This window comes from Pelophylax lessonae (genome assembly GCF_965119305.1).
Source record: "Pelophylax lessonae genome assembly, chromosome: 12".
Lineage (NCBI taxonomy): Eukaryota > Metazoa > Chordata > Amphibia > Anura > Ranidae > Pelophylax > Pelophylax lessonae.
The window spans coordinates 198,878,681-198,902,333 of record NC_138779.1 but is presented as its reverse complement, the minus strand read 5'-3'; positions in this window follow the sequence as shown (position 1 = coordinate 198,902,333).

Below are 23,653 nucleotides of genomic sequence, written 5' to 3'. Positions count from 1 at the left end.
CTACTCAAGTCACTTTTTTATCGAGCACTTCCACTTCTACTCAAGTCACTTTTTGATCGAACACTTGTACTTTTACTCAAGTATGGATTTCGAGTACTTTATACAACTCTGCCTGCAGGGCACCAAAGTGCTACATTGGTTGCTCCAGGAGGCCCCACCTGTCCAGCCAATGTCAGCTAGGTGAGAGTGAGACCCATCAATAACAGCTGTATAATCACACGGCCCCTCTGTGCTCCCAGTGCTGTGAGCTGTTTACTATGCTTCAGTTTGTGAATGAACAGGAAGCTGCTCAGCACAGAGCGCTTACCATTCATTCGCTGTCAAGTGCAGCTGAGGCTGCAGAGAAAGTGAGACATTAGGAGTCTGTTTTGACCGCTGATATTTCACCAAAGCCCCTCAACAGGGCTGCTAAAGAATAAAAAGAAGCTCTAAAGGCAATGAGTCTACACTGCTAAGACAGCTAAACTGATTTTCCTTACTGCTCAGCCTACAAAGTGGGATCTGTGACTAGTAACAAACATTCTGAAGTCTCCTCATCAGAGGCGTAACTAGAACCTTCAGGGCCCCGATGCAAGAAACCATGAAGGGCCCCCCAAACCCCTGGCCGGGGCCCTTCCCTTCAAGCCCGGGGCTTTTCCCACTAATCCTGGGGCTCTTTACTCTCATTGCATGGCCTTTTATTATGGTCCCGCAGCAGGATCCTTTCACAAGTTCTGCAGTGGAGCCCCTTCCTGCAATCTTGGGGCCTCCCCACAGTGGTGCAATGCCAGGGCCCAGTCGCAAGTGGGACCTTTGAGATTCTGGAAGTTCACCCACTGGTTTGCTACTGGGCCCCCTGGAGCATGGGGCCCGGTAGCAATTGCAACCCCTGCAACCCCTGTAGTTACGCCCCTGCTCCTCATGTACACCTGATGTCTGCTCTTTTTGATTGGAAACATCACAAGGAGTCCAAGGTTAAGAGCAACTCCTGCCAATTGCCAACCGCAATGGGTATATATATATATATATATATATATATATATATATATATATATATATATTGCAGTTTTCAAGTGGTTTACCAGAATTATGGCTGAAGATATCATCCATAACCCCAGTATAGTTTTATGCAGCCGACTTTCTCATTAAACTGTTCCAAGTGGCTCATGATCACATCATCACTGACTATGGAAACTTCACATTGGACCTCATGCAACTTGGATTCTGATTTCCAGTAACAACTTACCAACCAGCCAGCGACCAACCAAATTGACCTGTCTAACAGTATGCATTAAAAACAGGGGTTTGGTTGCACACATTTGCAAATAGATGCGTAAGCTGCAGGCCCCGACAGGGCACCCTGTGTATTTGCAAATGTGTGCAACCAAACCCCTGTTTTTAACGCATACTGTTAGACAGGTCAATTTGGTTGGTCGCTGGCTGGTTGGTAAGTTGTGACTGGAAATCTCTTCGTTTTTTTGATCTGCGTCCGCCCTTCCAGTGCTCCTTACCACTAAGACCAGTTATAGGTGGAGGCGGTGACCACTTTTTGCAACTTGGATTCTGTGCCTCTACACTCTTCCTCCAGACTATGGGACCTTGATTTTCAATTGAAATGCAACATTTTCCACAGTCCATGATAATTTGGGGAGCCATATCATCTGTTGGTGTTTTATCAAGTCCAAAGTCAGCGTAGCCCTCTGCCAGGAAATTCTAGAGCACTTCATGCTTCCCTCTGCTGACCAGCTTTATGGAGATGCTGACTTCATTTGCCAGCAGAACTTGACACCTGCCCACGCTGCCAAAAGTACCAACACCTGGTTTAATCATCATGGTATTACTGGGCTTAATTGGCCAACAAAATCGCCTAACCTAAACCCCACAGAGAATCTGTGGGGTATTGTCAAGAGAAAGATGAGAGACACCAGACCCAACAATGCAGATGAGATGAAGGCCACTATCAAAGCAACCTGGGCTTCCATAACACCTCAGGAGTGCCACAGGCTGATCGCCTCCATGCCATACTGCATTGATGCAGTAATTCATGCAAGAGGAGCCCAGACAAAGTATTGAGTGCATACTGTATTGTACATGGACATACTTTTCAGTAAGCCCACATTTCTGTATTTAAAATACTTTTTTATTTTTATTTTTTTATTGGTCTTATGTAATATTCTAATGTTCTGAGATACTGAATTTTGGGGTGTCGCTAGCTGTAAGCCATAATCATCAAAATTAAAAGAAAGAAATGCTTGAAATATATCACTCTGTCTGAAATGCATCTATATAAAAACATATGAGTTTCACTTTTTGAATTTAATTACTGAAATAAATAAATGAACTTTTTGATGATATTCTAATTTACTAATAGGCACCTGTATTTACTCAGCATATCATCTTTCACAATATGCAAAAAATTGGGGAAAATATTGTGGGTTTTTTAAAATTCATTAAAGTGTATTTTTACCAAAAATATTGCATTTTCAAAACCGCTGCGCAAATATCATGTGACATAAAACATTGCAGCAATCGCCATTTTATTCCCTTGGGTCTCTGCTAAAAAAAATATGTAATGTTTGGGGGTTATAAGTAATTTTCTAGCAAAATATACTGATTTAAACTTGGAAACAAAAAGTGCCATAAAAAGCCTGGTCAGCAAGTAACAAGGTACTGGATTTGCGTTATCTGCACAAAGATTTTCTATGCCTAATTTTGCCTAAGAAGTCCCCCTGATGGGGTCCCTTCCATCCCCAGGTCCCATAGGAGATGTGTAGGCTTCTATTGCTACTGTTGCCATAATTTAGATGGATTTTTTTTTCTGCCTTCCTCTGGATCAACTGAGAATATAGGGTTCTGTAAATGGAGGTTTTCTAAGACTTGTGGCTTTTTTTTTTAACCTAAATGTAACTATGTTGCTCCACTGTAACAAGTGGTGGGTGCTAGAAAATGTAGGAAGAGATGAAAATTTCCTCCATGGAGTAATGGAGAGTGTTTAACCACTTGCCGACCAGTCACGTTGACTGTACTGCGGCAAAGTGGCTCGTTATCGTCTGGCGACGTAGACCTACGTCACCAGATATTCCCCTCTCTCGGTGGCGCGCGCGCGCGCCGCCGGAGGCTCACTCCTGCTGTATTCAGTTACAGCGGGAGTCGGGCCAGGGGAGGAGCGGCAGTGATCACCGCCGCTCTTCCCCGATCGTCGGGGAATCGAGTGTGGAGATCCGCCCGCTTGTGTAAACAAAGCGGGCGGATCTCCTAAGTGACAGGCTGAACCTGCGATCTGTCCCTGTGTCACTCAGTCACCTCCCCCCACACACGTTAGTAAGCACCAGGCATACATTAACCCCTTGATCACCAATAAAAATTAACCCCTTCCCTGCCAGTGTCATTTTTACAGTAACAGTGCATATGTATAGCACTGATTACTGTAGTAATGTCACTGGTACCCCCAAAAGTGTCAAAAATGTCAGTCAAGGGTCCGATCTGTCCGCCGCAATGTCGCAGTCCCGCAAAAAAAATCGCAGATCGCCGCCATTAAAGAAAAAAAACACCAAAAATGACAGAAATCTTTCCCTTAGTTAGTAAACGCAATAACTTTTGCGCAAACCAATCAAAATACGCTTATTGCGTTTTTTTACCAAAAATATGTAGCAGAAAACAAATTGGCCTAAAATGATAAAAAATTTTGATTTTTACATTTTTTTTTTGGGGGGGGGGGGGATTTCATATAAAAAAATGTGAAAAATATTGTTATTTTTTCAAAATTGTTGCTCTTTTTTGTTTATAGCGCAAAAAGTAGAAATCGCACAGGTGATCAAATACCACCAAAAGAAAGCTGTGTTTGTGGGGAAAAAAAGGACGTAAATTTCGTTTGGGTACGGCGTTGCATGACAGTTAAATTCGCACAGTGCCGAATCGCAAAAAGTGGCCTGGACGTAAGACAGCAAAATCCTCCGGTGGTAAAGTGGTTAAGATCTGACAGATGTTCTAATCCGTCTTCCCCACTCAATCCATATTAATGGCTTTAAGACTTTATAAAATCCACAAATGCTCCTTCAACAATACTGACATTCACATTACACTATAATAAAAAAATATTAAATACCTAACCTGTTGCCAGAGGGGCAAAGAAGAGAACAAAGAACAGGAAATATCCTATCATGGTGGCACCAAGTCCAGTGTCTTCTGCTCTCTCAGCCCATTCAATCCCCAGGCTGTGGCTTTTATGTGGGGGACGGCACTTGGGCAGAAACCTCACCCAGAAGACAATTGAAATTAATTCTCACATGACTTTCCTGGCACGGATTTCTTGGATAATGCATAATGCAATTAAATGAAAAACTCATAATTAATTTAAAGCTGAACTCCAGGATAAGCAGATGTATTCTAAATACAAGAAGCATATGTATTGTTACTTGAGTCTTTGTGTATTTCTTTCAGCCCTGTGCAATAATCCGGTGTGAAACGTTGACTTCTGGTAAAAAAAAAGACTGGTCAGTGCTGCTCTCTCTTCTTGTGCAGGGGGACTGGTCTTGTCTCCGCCCCCGTCTGTAGTTTTCTACAGGCAGCCTGTCATAGGTGGAGTCTGCTGGGCCCCACCCACAGCCCTGCTTCATGCACAGGCTATGTACAGCACAATGATACCTTGGTTTTGGTTTGCAAACACATTTGGTGCACAAAAAGTGGATTTATATACTTTGTGACATTTGGGGAATATTTTTAAATGAACGATGACTCATATGTCTATCTATGCCAGACGCTATTGAAATCCCATCTCTGATTCTCCCAATGGAGTAAGAGGGATGAAATTTTCTTCCCATTGCATATTTAAATGAACGTTTTTGTGCCTAGAGTTTAGGGCCGGTTCACACTTGTGCGATGCGGGAAGGCTGCGAATTCGCAGCCTGTTCCCGCATCGCATCCGCACAAGAGGCAGTTCAAACTGCCATATGCGATATGCAGGGGGGTGTCAATTAAATGTTAACGACACCCCCAGTTTGATCGCATATCGCAGTGCGATCTGACAGTTGCACAGGATCGGATCGCACAAGTGTGAACCACTGTGCGATCCGATCCTGATGCGGATGGAAAAAATGCCTCCTGTGCGTCTTTGGTGCGGGTGTAGTTCGAATTTCAGCCATACAAAGTGTATGGCTGAATTCGCATCCGCACAGGAGATCGCATGTAACGAAGGAGCAGTGCGCTCCGAATTACATGCGATCTCCGCAGCCGCACAAATGTGAACCGGGGCTTAAAGGGTAACTTCACTTTTGTGGGGAAAAAAAATCAGCAAATAAAGAAAAGACAATATAGCGTATACAATTGCGACACAAATCATATTGTAATTGAATGTTATTAATAATTACCTTTCCTTTTCAATCTGCAATTGTTGTAATTTTCTGAAAATGCAATACAATATGGTGACCAGGAGCTGTTCTGTATACAGAATGTATACTGACCACACCCCCAGAAGCATAATTTCCTGCTTGTGTGATTGGCTCACCAATTTTCCCAGAAGTCTGCACTAAGATACAAGTCAGATTTCTGGCATCCCCTGCAACAAAATGCCATTTTTGGTGAAATACTCCCAATAGGAACACGTCTAAAGGGATGCAGGCCCAGCAGATTTCCTCATTAGTGCTCTGCAGCTGCCACAGCTGATAGATAATTTTGAAACCACTCCCATTAGAACCACTCAGCACAGATAAACAAACAGGGATTTCTTCAGAATAACAAAGGGTAGGAATCTGCAACAAAGTTTGTTAAAATCCATGCAATGTACAGAGATCACCCGGAGGGGAATGTTTTTTTCTCAACAAAAGTAAAGTTACACTTTAAGTGATATTAAAGTCTTGGCTTTTTTTTATTAAAAATAACAAACATGTTATACTTACCTACTCTATCCAGTTTTTTTTTTTTCACAGAGCAGACCCGATCCTCCTCTTCTTGGGTCCCTCGCTGGCTCTCCTGGCTCCTCCCTCCTGCCGAGTGCCCCCACAGCAAGCAGCTTGCTATGGGGCACCCAAGCCCAGCCGCTGCTCTGTGTGTCCATTCAGACACGGAGTGGTGGCTCAGCCCCGCCCCCCTCTCCTCATTGGCTCACTAACTTTAGTTGACAGCAGCAGGAGCCAATGGTGCCCCACTGCTGTCTCAGTCAATGAAGAGAATTGTCAAGGACAGCATCTCTCCTGCAACATTGCTGTATTAAAAGGGGGCTCAGGTAAGTATGGGGGCTGAGGGGGCTGCTGCGCACAGAATGTTTTTTGTCTTAATGCATAGAATGCATAAAGATGTAAAAAACCTTCTGGCTTTACAACCACTTTAAGCTTTATATATAAATATAGCAATAAAACACTGTGCTTTATGAGCAAGTCACTATCATTCAGGACTGTCTTTAATATTGATAAACAGGACCCCTCCCCCATACTACTACCATTATTACACAAGACCCCCTCCCCCATACTACCCCCATTATTACACAGGACCCCTCCCCCATACTACCCCTATCATTACACAGGACCCCCCCCCCCCTATTCTACCCCCATCATTACACAGGACCCTCCCCATACTACCCCTATCATTACACAGGACCCCCCTCCCCTATTCTACCCCCATCATTACACAGGACCCTCCCCATACTACCCCTATCATTACACAGGACCCCCCTCCCCTATTCTACCCCCATCATTACACAGGACCCTCCCCATACTACCCCTATCATTACACAGGACCCCCCTCCCCTATTCTACCCCCATCATTACACAGGACCCTCCCCATACTACCCCTATGATTACACAGGACCCCCCTCCCCTATTCTACCCCCATCATTACACAGGACCCTCCCCATACTACCCCTATCATTACACAGGACCCCCCTCCCCTATACTACCCCCATCATTACACAGGACCCTCCCCATACTACCCCTATCATTACACAGGACCCCCCTCCCCTATTCTACCCCCATCATTACACAGGACCCTCCCCATACTACCCCTATCATTACACAGGACCCCCCTCCCCTATTCTACCCCCATCATTACACAGGACCCTCCCCATACTACCCCCCTCATTACACAAGACCCCTCCCCCCATACCACCCCCATCATCATAATGATGGCGATCAGCGACTTATAGCGGGCTTGAATATTGCGGCAGACATTCTGACACTAACTGACACTTTTGAAACGTTTTCTGTACGAGAAACACTAATACAGTGATCAGTGCTAAAAAATATGCACTGTCTCTGTACTAATAACACTTACTGGAAAGGGGTTAACATCAGGGGCGAGACATAAATGCTGTCCCTTCCCTCCTGTCAGAACGGCGATCTGCCTTATTTACATAGGTAGATCACTGTTCTGTCTCTCTGACCAATGATCGGTGGGTGCCGGCGGACATTGGGTACCGTGATTGCAAACAGCGAAAGCGTGCCCCAGGCAGTGCACATGTGCGCCCCCTACCCAGGAGAATCGGATCACCCAGGAGAATCGGATCACATATTATATATATATGAGTGATCCGGCGCACAGTCGCCACCCTGTAGCATTAAAACTGCTATAGGTCTGACCTTAAGTGGTAAAAAAATTATCTTTTTCCCTTTTCAAACAAATTGAGCCATGGTTATTTTTGCCTTCCTCCTTTCGCAAGCATGGATTTCTGTGAATTTATTTGGTTGAAAGCAATGGGCACGTGTTTTTTTTCAGCCTGAGTAATAGTGTAACTTTGGAATTTTTGGTTTCAGATATTTAGTAAGGTGTTGCTTTGGATATATGAACTTTACTCCACTACTTCTCTTTCTGGTTAATGACGTCACTATTTACTTTTTAATCTAATCTTTCAAAGACTCCTTGCCTTGCGTTGTATTTATTTTAGAACATTACCCACCTCAGTACCTGCCTTTAATACACCTTTATTACAAGGTTATTTATTTATTTATTTTTAGTGCTATAATAGTTTAACTGACAATTAATCCATAATGCAACACTGTACCCAAATTTTATATCGTTTTTTTAAGAAAGATAGAGCTTTCTTTTGTTGATTTGTTGGTTTTATTTATTTATTTTTTACTATATAAGGCTAAGTTCACATGTAGGTGTTTTTGGGGAGTTTTTGGGGAGTTTTTCTGCTCTAGGATCAGCTCAAAAAACGCCCAACAAGACAAATCCTATTCATTTCAATGGCCCCTGTTCACATCTGAGCGTTTTGACGTTTTAAGCAAAACGCCCAATGCTCAAAAAAGTACATGAGCTTCTTTTTGGGCAGATTACAGGCGTTTTTATTTTTTTCCATTGGTTACTAGTCAACCTAAAAATACCTGCACAAAAACGCCTGTAAAACACCTGTAAAACGCCTGAAAAAAACGCCCATAAAAACACCTAAAAAACGCCTGTAAATAGCAACGCCAAGATGTGAACGTAGCCTAAGGCCCCTTTCACACAGGCGGACCGTTCAGATCCGCCTGTTCTTTTTTTTGGCGGATCTGAACGGTCCCACCAATCATTCCTATGGGGCATCGGATGGCAGCGGAAACATGTCCGCTGACATCCGATCCGTCAAATCTGGACGGATGGAAACCGTATTTTCCATCCGTCCAGCGGATCGGATGGGATCAGATGAGAACGGACCGACGGTCCATTCCCATCCGATTTCCCCCATAGAGATGCATGGGGAACTGACAGCTGTGTCTCCGCACACAGCGCGGAGACACAGCTGTCATCCTTCTGCTCAGCGGGGGATCGGCAGCTCGATCCCCCGCTTAGAAAAACGGAATCCGTCCGACGGACAGAAATGTGAAAGGGGCCAAAAGGAAAAGAAAGTCCAACGTTTGTGGCCAAAAAACTGCTTATCTTGCCTTTTGTTATAAAACATATAAAATAAAAATGTCAGGAGAGTAGGGGGGCCCCCAAAATGAACACTTGTTGGAAAGTAGACACCCCAAGGTGATCTCTTTCTTTGCCACAGTTTTATGGAAATGAAGAAACCTGCTAGTATTGGAAGGGTTAACCTTCCTAGCGGTATTCCCGAGCGTGACTCGGGGTTAGATTTTAGAGCCAAAAGCTGTAACCCCAAGCCACACTCGGGGTACCGCTAGGAAGATCGCTGGATCCTGGTAGAGGTTTTACTTACCTTTTCTCCGGGATCCATCGAAGAATGCGGGCGGTATGCGGCGGCGGAGCTTCCTCCCGATCGTCTGCGAGCCCCGGCTTCCGTCTCCGGTGACGTGACGTTCGCAGGGGGGTGGAACCGGTGGGAAATTCAAATGTAAAACACACCAAACACACTGATACCATTCAAAATAAAATAAAATCACATTACATTGCCCCCCCAGTGCCCTTTCCTTTAGTTTTACTGTACTTTTTATGTATATATATACAGTATATATATATATATATATATATATATATATATATACACACACATATATACATATATATATGTATATATATATATATATATATATATATATATGTATATATATATATATATATATATATATATATATATATATTATATATATATATATATATATATATACGTATATATATATGTATATATATATATATATATATATATATATATATATATATATACGTAACTCTTTGTGAATGAGCAGCCCAAACCAACTGTATACATTATGTATATATATATATACATATACGTATATATATATATAATATATGTATACATAATATATGTATACATATATATATATATATATATATATATATATATATATATATATATATATATATATATATATATATAATAAATGTATACAGTTGGTTTGGGCTCCTCATTCACAAGAATTACATGCAAAATAATGGTACCGCTTTCAGCACCTAAAATCCAAAAGAATCATACCGCCAGGGAGGTTAAAGGAAAAGTATAGGCAACACTTTTTTTTTCATTTTGGATAGAGTAAAAGAGGGTTATAACCCCTATAAGGTTTATTTTGGCCATCTGTGGCCCATTGAGGAGATTTACTTTCACTTCCTGTCCCATAGCCAAAAAGGAAGTGAGAAGAAATCCCTGCAAATTAAGGAAATCTCTTGGGATCCAAGGTCACCAGAACTAGTGTCCCCATTGGAAGATTTCCCCTCTATTACTTTTCTGGGGACAACCCAGTAGTTGGGATTTTCTTTAACTTTTACTGATAATGATAAACAGGGCAAATAGATAGGGTGAATCTCCCTAATGCAGACACAGACATCAACAGAAACTGACAGGGGTTCTAATCCCTCTCCATCCAAAACTAACAAAAATGTTTGCCTTTAGTTATACTTTATAGTATGCAGCTTGGTTATGATGCACTAGATACATTAACCCCTAGACATGTACACTACCGAAAAAAAAATGTGTTTTGGTTTTATTTATTTTGTTTTGTTTTGTTTTCCTTTATTGGATCATTCGTTATGATCAGCATTCGTTCCATTAGTTTAGATGTGGCATTCGTTATTTCGGATCCTTCGTAACTTCAGATGCATTCGTATTCATTACATTCCATTCATTTAGATAAGCATTCATTACTTTGGATCATTCGTAGCTCCAGATGCATTCATATTTTGTTCCGTAGCATTTGTTTAGATGCCGCATTCGTTACTTCGGATCATTCGTAACTTCGGATGCATCAGTATTAAATATATTTCATTTGTTTAGATGCGGCATTCATTACTTCGGATAATTCCTATTTGTTATGTTCCATTTGTTTAGATGCGGCATTCGTCACTTTGGATAATTCGTAACTTCGGATGCATTCGTATTTGTTATGTTCCATTCGTATAGATGCAGCATTCGTTACTTCAGATCATTTGTAACTTCGGATGCATTCCTATTTGTTATGCTCCATTTGTTTAAATGCGGCATTCGTCACTTCGGATAATTCGTAACTTCAGATGCATTCCTATTTGTTATGTTCCATTCGTTTAGATGCGGCATTCGTCGCTTCGGATAATTCGTAACTTTGGATGCGTTCGTATTTGTTATGTTCCATTCGTTTAGATGCGGCATTTATTACTTTGAATAATTCGTAACTTCAGGTGCATTCGTATCTGTTATGTTCCATTCGTTTAGATGCTGCATTTATTACGTTGGATAATTCGTAACTTCGGATTCATTCCTATTTGTTATTTTCCATTTGTTTAGATGCGGCATTCGTCACTTTGAATAATTCGTAACTTCGGATGCATTCATATTTGTTATGTTCGTTTTGATGCGGCATTTATTACTTTGGATAATTCGTAACTCCGGATGCATTTGTATTTGTTATGTTCCAATCGTTTAGATGCGGCATTTATTACTTTGGAAAATTCGTAACTTCGGATGCATTCGTATTTGTTATGATCCATTCATTTAGATGCGGCATTTATTACTTTGGATAATTCGTAACTTCGGATGCATTCCTATTTGTTATGTTCCATTCGTTTAGATGCGGCATTCGTCGCTTCGGATAATTCGTAACTTTGGATGCATTCGTATTTGTTATGTTCCATTCGTATAGATGCAGCATTCGTTACTTCAGATCATTTGTAACTTCGGATGCATTCCTATTTGTTATGCTCCATTTGTTTAAATGCGGCATTCGTCACTTTGGATAATTCGTAACTTCAGATGCATTCCTATTTGTTATGTTCCATTCGTTTAGATGCGGCATTCGTCGCTTCGGATAATTCGTAACTTTGGATGCGTTCGTATTTGTTATGTTCCATTCGTTTAGATGCGGCATTCGTCACTTCGGATAATTCGTAACTTCGGATGCATTCCTATTTGTTATGTTCCATTTGTTTAGATGCGGCATTCGTCACTTCGGATAATTCGGAACTTCGGATGCATTCGTATTTGTTATGTTCTAATCGTTTAGATGCGGCATTCGTCACTTCGGATAATTCGTAACTTCAGATGCATTCCTATTTCTTATGTTCCATTCGTTTAGATGCAGCATTCTTCGTCACTTCGGATAATTCGTAACTTCGGATGCATTCCTATTTGTTATGTTCGTTTTGATGCGGCATTTATTACTTTGGAAAATTCGTAACTTCGGATGCATTCGTATTTGTTATGATCCATTCGTTTAGATGCGGCATTTATTACTTTGGATAATTCGTAACTTCGGATGCATTCCTATTTGTTATGTTCCATTTGTTTAGATGCGGCATTCGTCACTTCGGATAATTCGGAACTTCGGATGCATTCGTATTTGTTATGTTCTAATCGTTTAGATGCGGCATTCGTCACTTCGGATAATTCGTAACTTCAGATGCATTCCTATTTCTTATGTTCCATTCGTTTAGATGCAGCATTCTTCGTCACTTCGGATAATTCGTAACTTCGGATGCATTCCTATTTGTTATGTTCCATTCGTTTAGATGCGGCATTCGTCACTTCGGATAATTCGTAACTTCGGATGCATCAGTATTCATTATGTTTCATTTGTTTAGATGTGGCCATGGGCGTCCGCAGAACTTTTTTCAGGGGGGGGGGGCATAATTTCAAGGTCACCCATGCTCCGCCTCTTTTCAACAATGTCATGAAGGGGAAGGGCTTAGTCATTATACTTATTTTGAGTATTTCTTTTTAAAGGACAAATGGCAGCATTTATTTTTAAAGCATTTGTTAACCTAAAAAAAATAAAAAGAAAATGGATCCTGTTCCCTTAAAGCATGTTATACAGCACAGTGCTTTTCTGTGTAATTTGGCCCCTTCTATCACCTAAAATACCTGGCTGATCCTGCCTGGCTATGTCCTCCCCTCTGTAAACGGAGATTTGCTCATGACCAGTATTCCTGCAAAGAGTGCCGCATCCCTTTGAGATACAAAAAATTGAGGGGGGGGGGTTCCCCTAGTTTGGGACTGTTTAGGCACAAGAACTCTAGAAAATTTAATGTTCAAATAATGTATTAAAATATATATTATTATAATATATTTAATAAATTATTTGAACATTAAATTTTCTAGAGTTCTTGTGCCTAAAAAGTCCCAAACTAGGGGAACCCCCCCAATTTTTTGTTTCCCCTCTGTAAACTGACCACGGTATACCATGGCTGCTGAGCCCTGACACTGTGGTCAGTTTACGTGCCTCTATCATCCACAGCTCTCCTGTCCTCCTCTGTCCTCTCCCCCCTTCCCCCCTCTCTCCCTGCCTATCTGCTCCTGTGTCAGTGCCCACCCCTCCCCTCCCCTCCCCTCCTGCTGCTGTAGTTTCATTTAAAGTTTCATATCCTGTCTACAGTCTTTTTAATAATCCTGTGTGCCCCTGTGTCTGTGTTTTATAAAAAGTTTTCAGAACGCCAATTGCCGCTCACGTGACCCATCACCTCTCTCCTTCTCTCCCCCTCCCCTCCCCTCCCCTCCTCCTCCCCTCCTCCTCCGCTCCTCCACCCCTCCCCTCCGCTCCTCCACCCCTCCCCTCCTCCTCCCCTCCATGCTGACGGTCAGCAAGGAATCCTCGGCCCCGCCCGTGGTAAGTAGCTGTCATACAGGGAAAAGAGAGAGCCGACGGGTCACATGAGCGGCGCTATAAAAACTGGTAAACAATGGCTTATTTTTTAAAACACAGACACAGGGGCACACAGGATTATTAAACAGACCAGACAGGATGGTATAAAGTGGCTTAACAGCCACTTTAAAGGAAAAGTGGAGATTAAAGGGGGGCATTTGCCCCCCCCCCTTGCCCCTACCTGCGGACGCACATGGATGTGGCATGCGTTACATCAGATCATTCGTAACTTCGGATGCATTCATACTCGTTATGTTCCATTAGTTTAGATGCGGCATTCGTTGATTCGGATAATCCATAACTCCGGATGCATTCGCATTCATTATGTTCCATTCGTTTAGATACGGCATTCATTACTTCGGGCTCGGACCCTTCATTGATTGGGGCAATGGTGGTTGTATTCGTAATCAACAAATCCAATAAAACAGTGCCGACGGCCCACCACACCCTGTCTGGACTCTGGACGGAATGCAGTTTGACATAGAAAAATACACAAGGGGATAAGGAACAAGCTCATTGGGCAGAGACAACACACTAACACTGCCTATCCGAAAATAGAATAAATCCGAATATATCCAAAGGAAATATGAATGCATTTATCAATTATTTCTTTATATTCAGCGATAACAAATAGTCAGAAAGAATAAAAATTTAATTATCCGAATGTAATCAATTCGCTAAACTTTTTCAGATTTTCGTATTTTCGTTCTTTCAGATTTTCTTTCTTTCTGACATCTCATTTTTGTGCGCATTCATCAAAAGCGTCTTTTGCTCATTCGGATGCTCCCAAATGAATGAACATGCCAAGTTTCGTCCAAAAATTAATTTGTAAGAAAACCAACCACATATATCTCTATTAACCCCTTCATGACCTCCAATACATATGTGTGACAGAAAAAGTGTGGATTTAAAGCCCACATGCCACACATATACATCAATGTTTATGTGCTTAGAGCACTGCGTGCTTCCAGAAAAAAGACCGCTAGCAAAAGATGTCAATTTTTTTTATAATTGATGCAATAAATAAAAATTCACATATTAAAACCAAGAATCTGCATCACAGTGTGTTTCCAAATATAATTATTACCAATCACAGATCTCTGTTCCCACGGAAGTCCTGCCCAGCATGATGATGTCACAATCCCGCCCACTGACATGTTCCGTCCATAACCACTTCTGGACCGAAAGATTTTCCCCCTAAATGACCAGGCCATATTTTGCGATTCGGCACTGCGTTATTTTAACGGGCAATTACGCAGTCGTGCGATGCTGTACCCAAATAAAATTGATGTAATTTTTTTCCCACAAACAGAGCTTTCTTTTGGTGGTATTTGATCACCTGTGTGATTTTTTATTTTTTGCGCTATAAACAAAAAAAGAGCGATACTTCGGAAAAAAACACATTTTTCACTTTCTGCTTTATAACATTCCCCCAAAAAATTAAAAATAAAAATGTTTTAACATTTTAGGCCAATTTGTTTTCTGCTACATATTTTTGGTAAAAAAAATCGCAATAAGCGTGTTTTGATTGGTTTGCACAAAAGTTATCGCGTCTACAAACTAGGGGAAAGATTTATGTCATTTTTATTGTTTTTTTTTTTTTACTAGTAATGGCGGCAATTTTTAGCGGGACTGCGACATTGCGGCATACAGATCGGACCCCTAACTGACATTTTTGACACTTTTGGGGGGGACCAGTGACATTACTACAGTAATCAGTGCTAAAAATATGCACTGTTACTGTAATAATGACACTGGCAGGGAAGGGGTTAACACTGTGGGTGATCAAAGGGTTAAATGTGTACCTAGGGACGTGTTTCTAACTGTATGGGGGTGTGGCTTGTGAAATGATCACAGAGACCTGTGATCCTATATAGAAGGATCACAGGAGCTCTGTGATCATTCCAGAGAGAAGAACGGTCAGCTGTGTTCTTCTCTTTCAGCAGGGGGCGATCATGGGTGTCAGGCTGCAATCGGAGCCACCAGCCCCTTGCATCGGAGTCCCCGCTGTGGAGTGGGGACGCGAGCGCGGCGGCAGCGGTACGCGCTCGCCCCCTAGCTGCAGGCGCGCCACCGACGTAGACCTACGCCATTTCGCGCAGGAGGGCCGCCCTGCCGCAATAAATCGGTGGTGGGCGGTCCGGAAGGAGGTTTGTTCCTGGCCCCCTCTTCTCCTAGTTGTTGCACCGGAGGGGGGGGGGGCTTGGGGGGAGCAGATAAGTGGCGCTTCCACTTTTGGGTGGAACTCCGCTTTAACATAATTTCCCTCATCAGAAAAAAATCTTTAATATGGTGGGGTGTGAACTGCATGGAAGCTCTTCCATAAAAGTTGAAGGATTCTATGCTACTCACATCCTGAGGTTAGTCACTTATAATTTAAATTTGGCAAAAACAAAGGTTTAATTAAACTTAATCCTCTGCAATTGGTATTGCTTTAATGCAACCTTTCTCATTTATATGTTGTGTGTAAATGTCATGAGCTAAAATTGAGTTGTAGAGACATGCTGGAAAAAATAAAATATATACAAGGTGTACGACGTTTGTATTTGGCAAAAAAAAAGTGTTCCAGGATACTACATTACCAGGACGTTGTTCAGTTTTCAGTGTTTTCATAGTTTGACTGACAATAACTGTTAGGCCATTCTTGTAAACACAGCTGACCATTCTTCTCTCTGGAATGATCACAGAGCGCCTGTGACCCTTCTATGTAGGATCGCAGGTCTCTGTGATCTTTTCACAAGCCGCGCCGCCCTACAGTTAGAATCACTCCCCTAGGCTCACATTTAACCCCTTGATCACCCACAGTGTTAACCCCTTCCCTGCCAGTGTCATTATTACAGTAACAGGGCATATTTTTAGCACTGATTACTGTAGTAATGTCACTGGTCCTCCCAAAAGTGTCAAAAATGTCAGTTAGGGGTCCGATCTTTCCACCGCAATGTCGCAGTTCTGCTAAAAATCGCAGATCTCAGATCGCCACCATTAATAGTAAAAAAAAAAAACAATAAAAATGACATAAATCTTTCCCATAGTTTGTAGACGAGATAATTTTTGCGCAAACCAATCAATATACGCTTATTGTGATTTTTTTTTTTCTACCAAAAATATGTATCAGAAAACAAATTGGCCTAAAATGTTAAAAAATGTTGATTTTTTAATTTTTTTTGGGAATGTTATCTAGCAGAATGTGAAAAATATTGTTTTTTTTTTCAGAATTGTCGCTCTTTTTTTGTTTATAGCGCAAAAAATAAAAATTGCATAGGTGATCAAATACCACCAAAAGAAAGCTCTATTTGTGGGAAAAAAAGGACATCAATTTTATTTAGGTACAGCGTCACACGACCGCGCAATTGTCCATTAAAATATCACAGTGCTGAATCGCAAAATATGGCCTGGCAGGCTGGCTGGCGTGAATGACCACAAGGACCGGTTAAACCCGGGATATACCATCCCTTCCTCCCACCGTTCTTGAATAGGATGAGATGATATTATAGGTTCCTGCCTGAAGCCATTCATACACTGCAAAAAGGCTAGAAGGACTGCAGGTCTTAATCGTATATATATATAACAAATAAACCATCCCATCGGCCCTGATCAAGGGAAAAGGAAACGATAGGTGGATATATTGAGTGCAGCCACCAGTGTGGTAACCATCGTGCTTCAAAACAGCTTTAGAGTCCTGACTATCAAGCTATAACATAGTGCCATCCTATTCAGCATAATAAGCGGTGCTCACTGCGGTGATCAGGAGGCTGGACACTTAGCCTAAAATAAATGAGTGAATATATGTATACATTGAAGGCTATACACACATACTAAGGGGACAATATTTGGTGCTTTTTCGTGTCGCCACTCTGTCATCTTCCGAGTCATTGAAAAGGAAATACCGATCTTTTATGGTCTCACAGGCCCTGAGGAAGCCTTGAGCGAAACGCGTCGACTTGCTGGGGACCTACATTGACCGTATTCCATCAGAGACCTACTCTTTCCATCCTATACAGGCTCTTGGTTATTTCTCCCTTCTAGGATGTATTTCTATTCATGACTCCTGTATATCTGATTTTATCAATGTTATTCTGTTATGTTGTTTGTGCTAACATGTGCTAATACGCCCATGTTTTTTAAGAGGCAAATTTAATAAAATGTAAAATATTTTTAGAAATTGGTTTGGGCGTGATCCTTCTACTCCCACTGGCCCACAAAGCCCCACTTTTCTCTATCTTTTGTGTTCTTATATCAATTAGGGGTAAGGGCCTATATGCACGGTACCATTTGTCTTGATGGCCTGGTCATTAAGGGGGCAAATCCTTCCGGTCCAGAAGCAGTTAATAACTATTGCTTTTTTTTTTGTTTTGTTTTTCTTACTATATTAAAAAAGGGGAAAAGAGAACAACATTTTAAGAACAAAAACTGTTTCCCATACTGTCTTTTAAAATTGAAATGCCAGAATATCCCAAAACCCCCATGATCTTTTTTTTGTCACAACTTTTTGGAAATGACAATGTCAAAAACAGGTACCCGCTCCCACTTCTGTATAAGGTCACTGCAGCGATCTAAGTCATTTATGGCCCCTTCTCCTTTCCCCCACTGCCTTCTGGGAGACATACAGGTCCCAGAAGACAGTGGGAGCATTCAGAAAGTGCAGTGCAACTCGCGCATGCACAGAAGGAAACATTTTGATGATATTCTAATTTTATGTGATGTACCTGTATATACTGTGTATATATATATATATATATAAGTAAATGTATTCCACAAAGCCCTTCAGACCCATCTCCTGGTAGATAGCTAGAGAGTGCTTCACCCCTCGGAAAGGGACTTAAGTTACTACTCTAAAGTTCATACGGTTTACAGTGGTATTGATCTTTTATATGTAGACCATCTTACCCTTGAGCTCCTGCAGAAACAAACATCGCACAAATGTGCTACTTTACAGGCACATTAAGGGGGTCCCCCCAGGCATGATATTTAAAGGAATTTTTCATTTTTATTGTTTCACTTTAAGCATTAATAAAATATCTGCTCCTGTAAAAACAATTGTTTTTTAAAAAAAAGTTTGCATTGATTCATGTCCCCCAGGGCAGTAGCCAGGTACTTTTTTGGGCCAATACCTTGCATTTAAGCCTTTAAAATATGATTTTTGATTTTTCCCATAGACTTTAATGGAGTTCGCATGTTCACTAGAACATTTCCCCTGTTCGAGATGTTCTGGTGCGTACCGAACAGGGGGGTGTTCGGCTCATCACTAATGATGTGCTATTTCACCTTATGGACCCCCTGGTCTCACTGCCTAACCTGATGTAAGAACTCCAGCATTTTTGGGCGCTCTCAAGTTTTAAAATCAACTCAACAGAGATCTTGCCCATTGCGGTGCCCCCATTCCTGGCCTTCAGCCAGCTTTTCCCCTTACCTGGGCCATGTCCTCTTTGAAGTATCTGGGTATCAAGTTCACTGATCACCCCACATTGTTGACTACAGTCAGAATGGATTTATTAATCTGGACTAAGACAGCTTTTACCTGGTTGGGGCGGGTAAACATTAAAAAAATTATTATCCTTCCAAGGGTACTTTTTTACCTGCAGATGGTACCTGTGCCCCTGCCTAGTGGCTTCTTTCCCCCAATTTACGAGCCTGCTTTCAGGGTTTTTGTGGAATGCGAGAAGACCACAAATTGCTTTGAGAGTGCTGAAGTGCTCAAAGCAAGCTTGAGGTCTGGGAATACCAGATATACAAAGGTACTATAGGGCTATAGTTCCCCAGTGAATCCTGAACTTGCATTTCCACACCCAATCTAAGCTCCAGGTATCACTAGAGAAATGTATGACAGGAAGAAACTTGTCCTATGCCCGTGGCTGTCCCAGGAACACAGAGGGTTGTCAGACACCACTTTTCCCTTAACGACTTATGTTCTTAGAGTTTGGGATGGGATTAACCATCTTCTTTCCATGGCCCCCACTGTGTCCCCATTGACTCCACTAGGGGGCTTTTTGTGGTTTTCCCCTGCATACAAATTGCTTTCTTTGGGCTGTTGGCAGACGATGGTAATGACTGTTGTGGTAAATTCATGGAGAATGTTAGGCTGCTTGCCTTCAAGACCTTGAAGCCTCGACACAGTAGTTTCCCTATGAACATCTAGCGGTACAAGCAACTCCATAATTTCTTCGCAATACATGGACACTCTATTAGAGATGTGTCTCTCTCTCTCTCTGAAAGTCTTTTTATAGCCGAGGAGCCCATTCCCCATATGGTTTATAAATTATACAGTTGTTGGGTTCTACCCCTTCCAGTACTAAGCCCGTGTATATCCGAGAATGAGAACGGGACTTGGGGTTTGAGTTCTCCATGGCTCAGCTAAACCAACTCTATAGCTTACACATTCTAGTTTGCTTGACTCCAAAACTCAAGAGCCAAATTATAAGATTCTGTCACGCTGGTACCCAGAGCCTGCTAATCGGTTGCGAATCTACCCCTCCACCTTTGAATTTTGCTGGCGAGGCTGTGGTCATTTAGGTACATTATTACGTTTGTGGTGGGAATGTCCTGTGATAAAAACCCTTTTTGGCACATATCAAAGTTCAGATAAAGCACATGCTCAGGTTAGATATTCCCTTCTCCCCGGTTCACTTTCTCTTCCAAATCCCTCCTATTCCTCCAATTAGCCAAAATAACATAACAGAAGCCTAATCTTGTTGCTAAGCAATTACTTCAATTTATTGGAAGTGCACACATATCCCTAGGGGGAGGACTGGATAAGTAAGGTGAAAGAGATCAAGGATGCGGAGGGTTGGATAGCGAAGGGCATAAGTGAACTCTTTACCAGCATCTAGGCAGTATGTCTTGACCACATTTCTGACTCAGGGCAAGTCTCTTCTAGCCTGGACCTAACATTGCACGAGCTGGCGGAGCCCCTACTTAGACAGCGCATACAACCCCAGCAGCAGTGAGATATAACATTCAAATCCTGAACAGCCAGCCCCCCCCCCCCTCCCTTTTTTTTCCTATCCCACCATACAGCAGTGGTCATCTGTGTGAGCGATTGTGCTAATGGTGAGAGTCCAGGTACGTTCCTGGCTTTCTTCTTTTTGTTAATAATGTTTTTTCTTCTTTTTGGTTTTGTATGTTATTTTATTTTCATTAGACTGACAGACTGACCTAATGTTCTGCTATTTTAAGCGAGGTCATCTCCCGTGAGGAGGATACTAGCTTGTATATTGTCTAATAGAGGGTAAAAACCCTGCAAAAGTTTTGTTTTTTTTCTGTCAGCACTTCTATATGCTCCTGTATGGCCCTCAGAACGGTGGCATGTTTGGGGGGTTTGATGGAGGCTTTTAGGGCTAATTTCTGAGCAAGTGGGGCTATTCTGTTGTCAACCTATTACTCTAACTTTCTTCAGTAGGTTGGCTTTCAGGCCTACCTGCCAGGACCCATATACTGTATGGCTTAGTTAGTGTGTTTGTTTGCCCTACAGGCTGTCCCTAGCACCTTAAAGGGTTAGCTTTAATGTCATCTTGTTTTGTATTTTACTCTTTTGTATATTACACATCTTTGTGACCTTATATCTTTGCATCTGTGGCAATGTTTAATATGGCATGGTATCTTGTCTAAAATAAAGATTATATAAAAAAGAAAAATCAGTTTTAGAGTGACTTTCTTCCCAACTAACATGATTCTTTGTAAAGTTTGATAAATAGAGTACATTATATCATGTGCTGGACATCATTTTGGTATTTAGTATACCTGGCAACGGCATCACTGAAGGCCATGCACCCACAAAGAAGTATGAGGTATTTGGTGGGGAATGGGTTGATAACTTAAATTTTTTTTTACTGCTGCCTGTGTCCCCACTGGGGGGGGGGGATTCACGCTCTCAATTCGTTTTGGTGGCCATTGTTACTGGGTTTCGAAAGTAATAGGAAAGTCAAAGTTTTGAGTTGCCACCAGAACAGGAATAGATAAATAACAGAAAATAAATTGGGATACCCGTTCTTATGACAATTGTCAAAGAGAAGATTTATCTCACTTTGAATAAAGTCACTTCTTTCACTCACTTGCTGTCGTCTCTTTTGAACAGAGTTCAAGGTGAAATCTCCCAAAAAGGGCACATTTGGCACACAAAATGGGGGTTTTAACTTGTCTTTACTCAATATGGAATTATTTTAAAAAATGTCACTTTAGATATACCCTAAACACTAACTAAACTCTCTCAATCAACATGAACCATTGGTAAATAGGTTGGAAGGTATATGATATTTACTTGTTTTTACATTATTATTTTTTTTTTACTTTTTTTTACATTTCTTCAGTTGCTTTCTGTTTCTTGGCCTAGGTCTAGGACATACATTCTAGGAGGGGCTTCCTCAGCTAAGCACACATTCCTGCTTGCAAACTTGAGCTAAGGGCAAATGGATTCTAGGAAGTGAATGCCCTTACTCAAGATGGCTGCTATAAAAGCGGGGGGGGGGGGGATTGGAAGTGATTTCTCAACAAATAAAGCATGGAAATATAGATGGGTGGGTGAGTTTGCTTTGAATATTACAAATGAATGAAAGCGTTTTCCATTTGTGGCACAAATATAAATATATATACAAATATAATTGATGTCCACTTTAAGGAGTTTATTTATTTTTTGTTTAATATCTGTTTATTCAAGGAAAATAATGAAATACAAAAGATGTCCAGAAACAATTATACATTTTCCACAGTATAAAAGGTAACATGTGCATACAATTTATCCACAGACCATCAGGGGTATCAACAAGAACACATAAAAGGAGGTATGGTAAAATACAGGGTCCCCGATCTGTGTTAACATTTAGTAGATAACGTTATAACCTTAATGCATTTAGATAGAAGAAAAATAGTATAGAAGGGGTCAAGAGAGAGAAAGAAGAGGGTAGAAGAAAGAGAGGAGGAACAGGATGAGCATGGGGAGGGGGAAAGAAGGGGGGAGAGTGTGGAAGGGGGAAGGGGGGAATGCTGGATTTCAGTGGAGCCAGTCTCCTTAGAAGCATAATTACAAATAACCAAATAGCAAAAATGTTAAGATCCTGAAGATGGTATGGTAATTGGAACATTATTAAGCCGTTGCTTGAGGTGTTTCCACCATTATGGCTCTATAACTAGTAGAATTTTTAAAAATGAACCAGTCGGCCCATATTTTAGTGTGCTTATCAGTATTGTCTTTAGCTATGTGGGTAAGTTCTTCTAAGAGGCATACTTCATCTATTTTATGAAGCCATTGCTTTAACGTGGGGGGTCTCGGGACGGCCCCACAGAGTCGGGATGAGAGCCTTTGCTGTGTTCAGTAGATGAGGTGTGAGGGAACGCCTATATAGGCCAACTGTAACTTGAGTACAATGAAATAATACCGTCCAAGGGTTAAAAGGAATGGAGAGCCTTGTTATTTGGCGTATAAGGCGGATGACCTCAGTCCAGAAGGGGCGAATTAGCGGGAATTCCCACCATACTTGCCAATGTGACACAGTGTACCCACAAATCCTCCAGCATAACGGGGAATTAGAGGGGAACATATTGTATAGCTTTAGTGGGGTGTAGTGCCATCTGGCCAGGAGTTTATAGTTGGTTTCAGCCATTTTTGAGGAGATGGAGGAGGAATGGGAGAGAAATAAAATGTTATATCTCTTTATCTGATAAGTAGGATTGGAGTTCCAATTGCCATTTATCCAGGTATTCAGGGTAAGATGGGCATTCCAGTTTAACAAGAGCCTTGTAGAACTGTGATAAACAATGAAGTGGAGGGTTTTTGTCATTGAATAGGAATTCACTTAGATCCCTTAATGATTGAGGTAGATAATGGAGAAATTAAAGTAGTTGGTTGTATCTCCAATTGTCCATGAACTAAATTGGTCTGAATTTCACCAGGGACTGAAGAGGTTTGGGAGAGTTGGCATAGATAAGTGGTGTAGTAACATAGGGCCTTCAGGGGACCAAGCATTAAAGCCTTTTTACCTAGAAAGCCCGGTAGAAAGAAGTTGTGATTCAAAAGAGGCATCAGTGGCGAGTTATAAAACCAGGAATATTTTCTATGTAATGAGTCCCAGATGGCTAGTGAGGAGGTGGTTAAAGGTGAAGTTGAAGTAGAGAGATTCCTAGCTGAACGTGGTATCCATGGGGCAGTGGCCAGGTCTGCACCACATAAGTTTGATTCAAATTGGACCCAT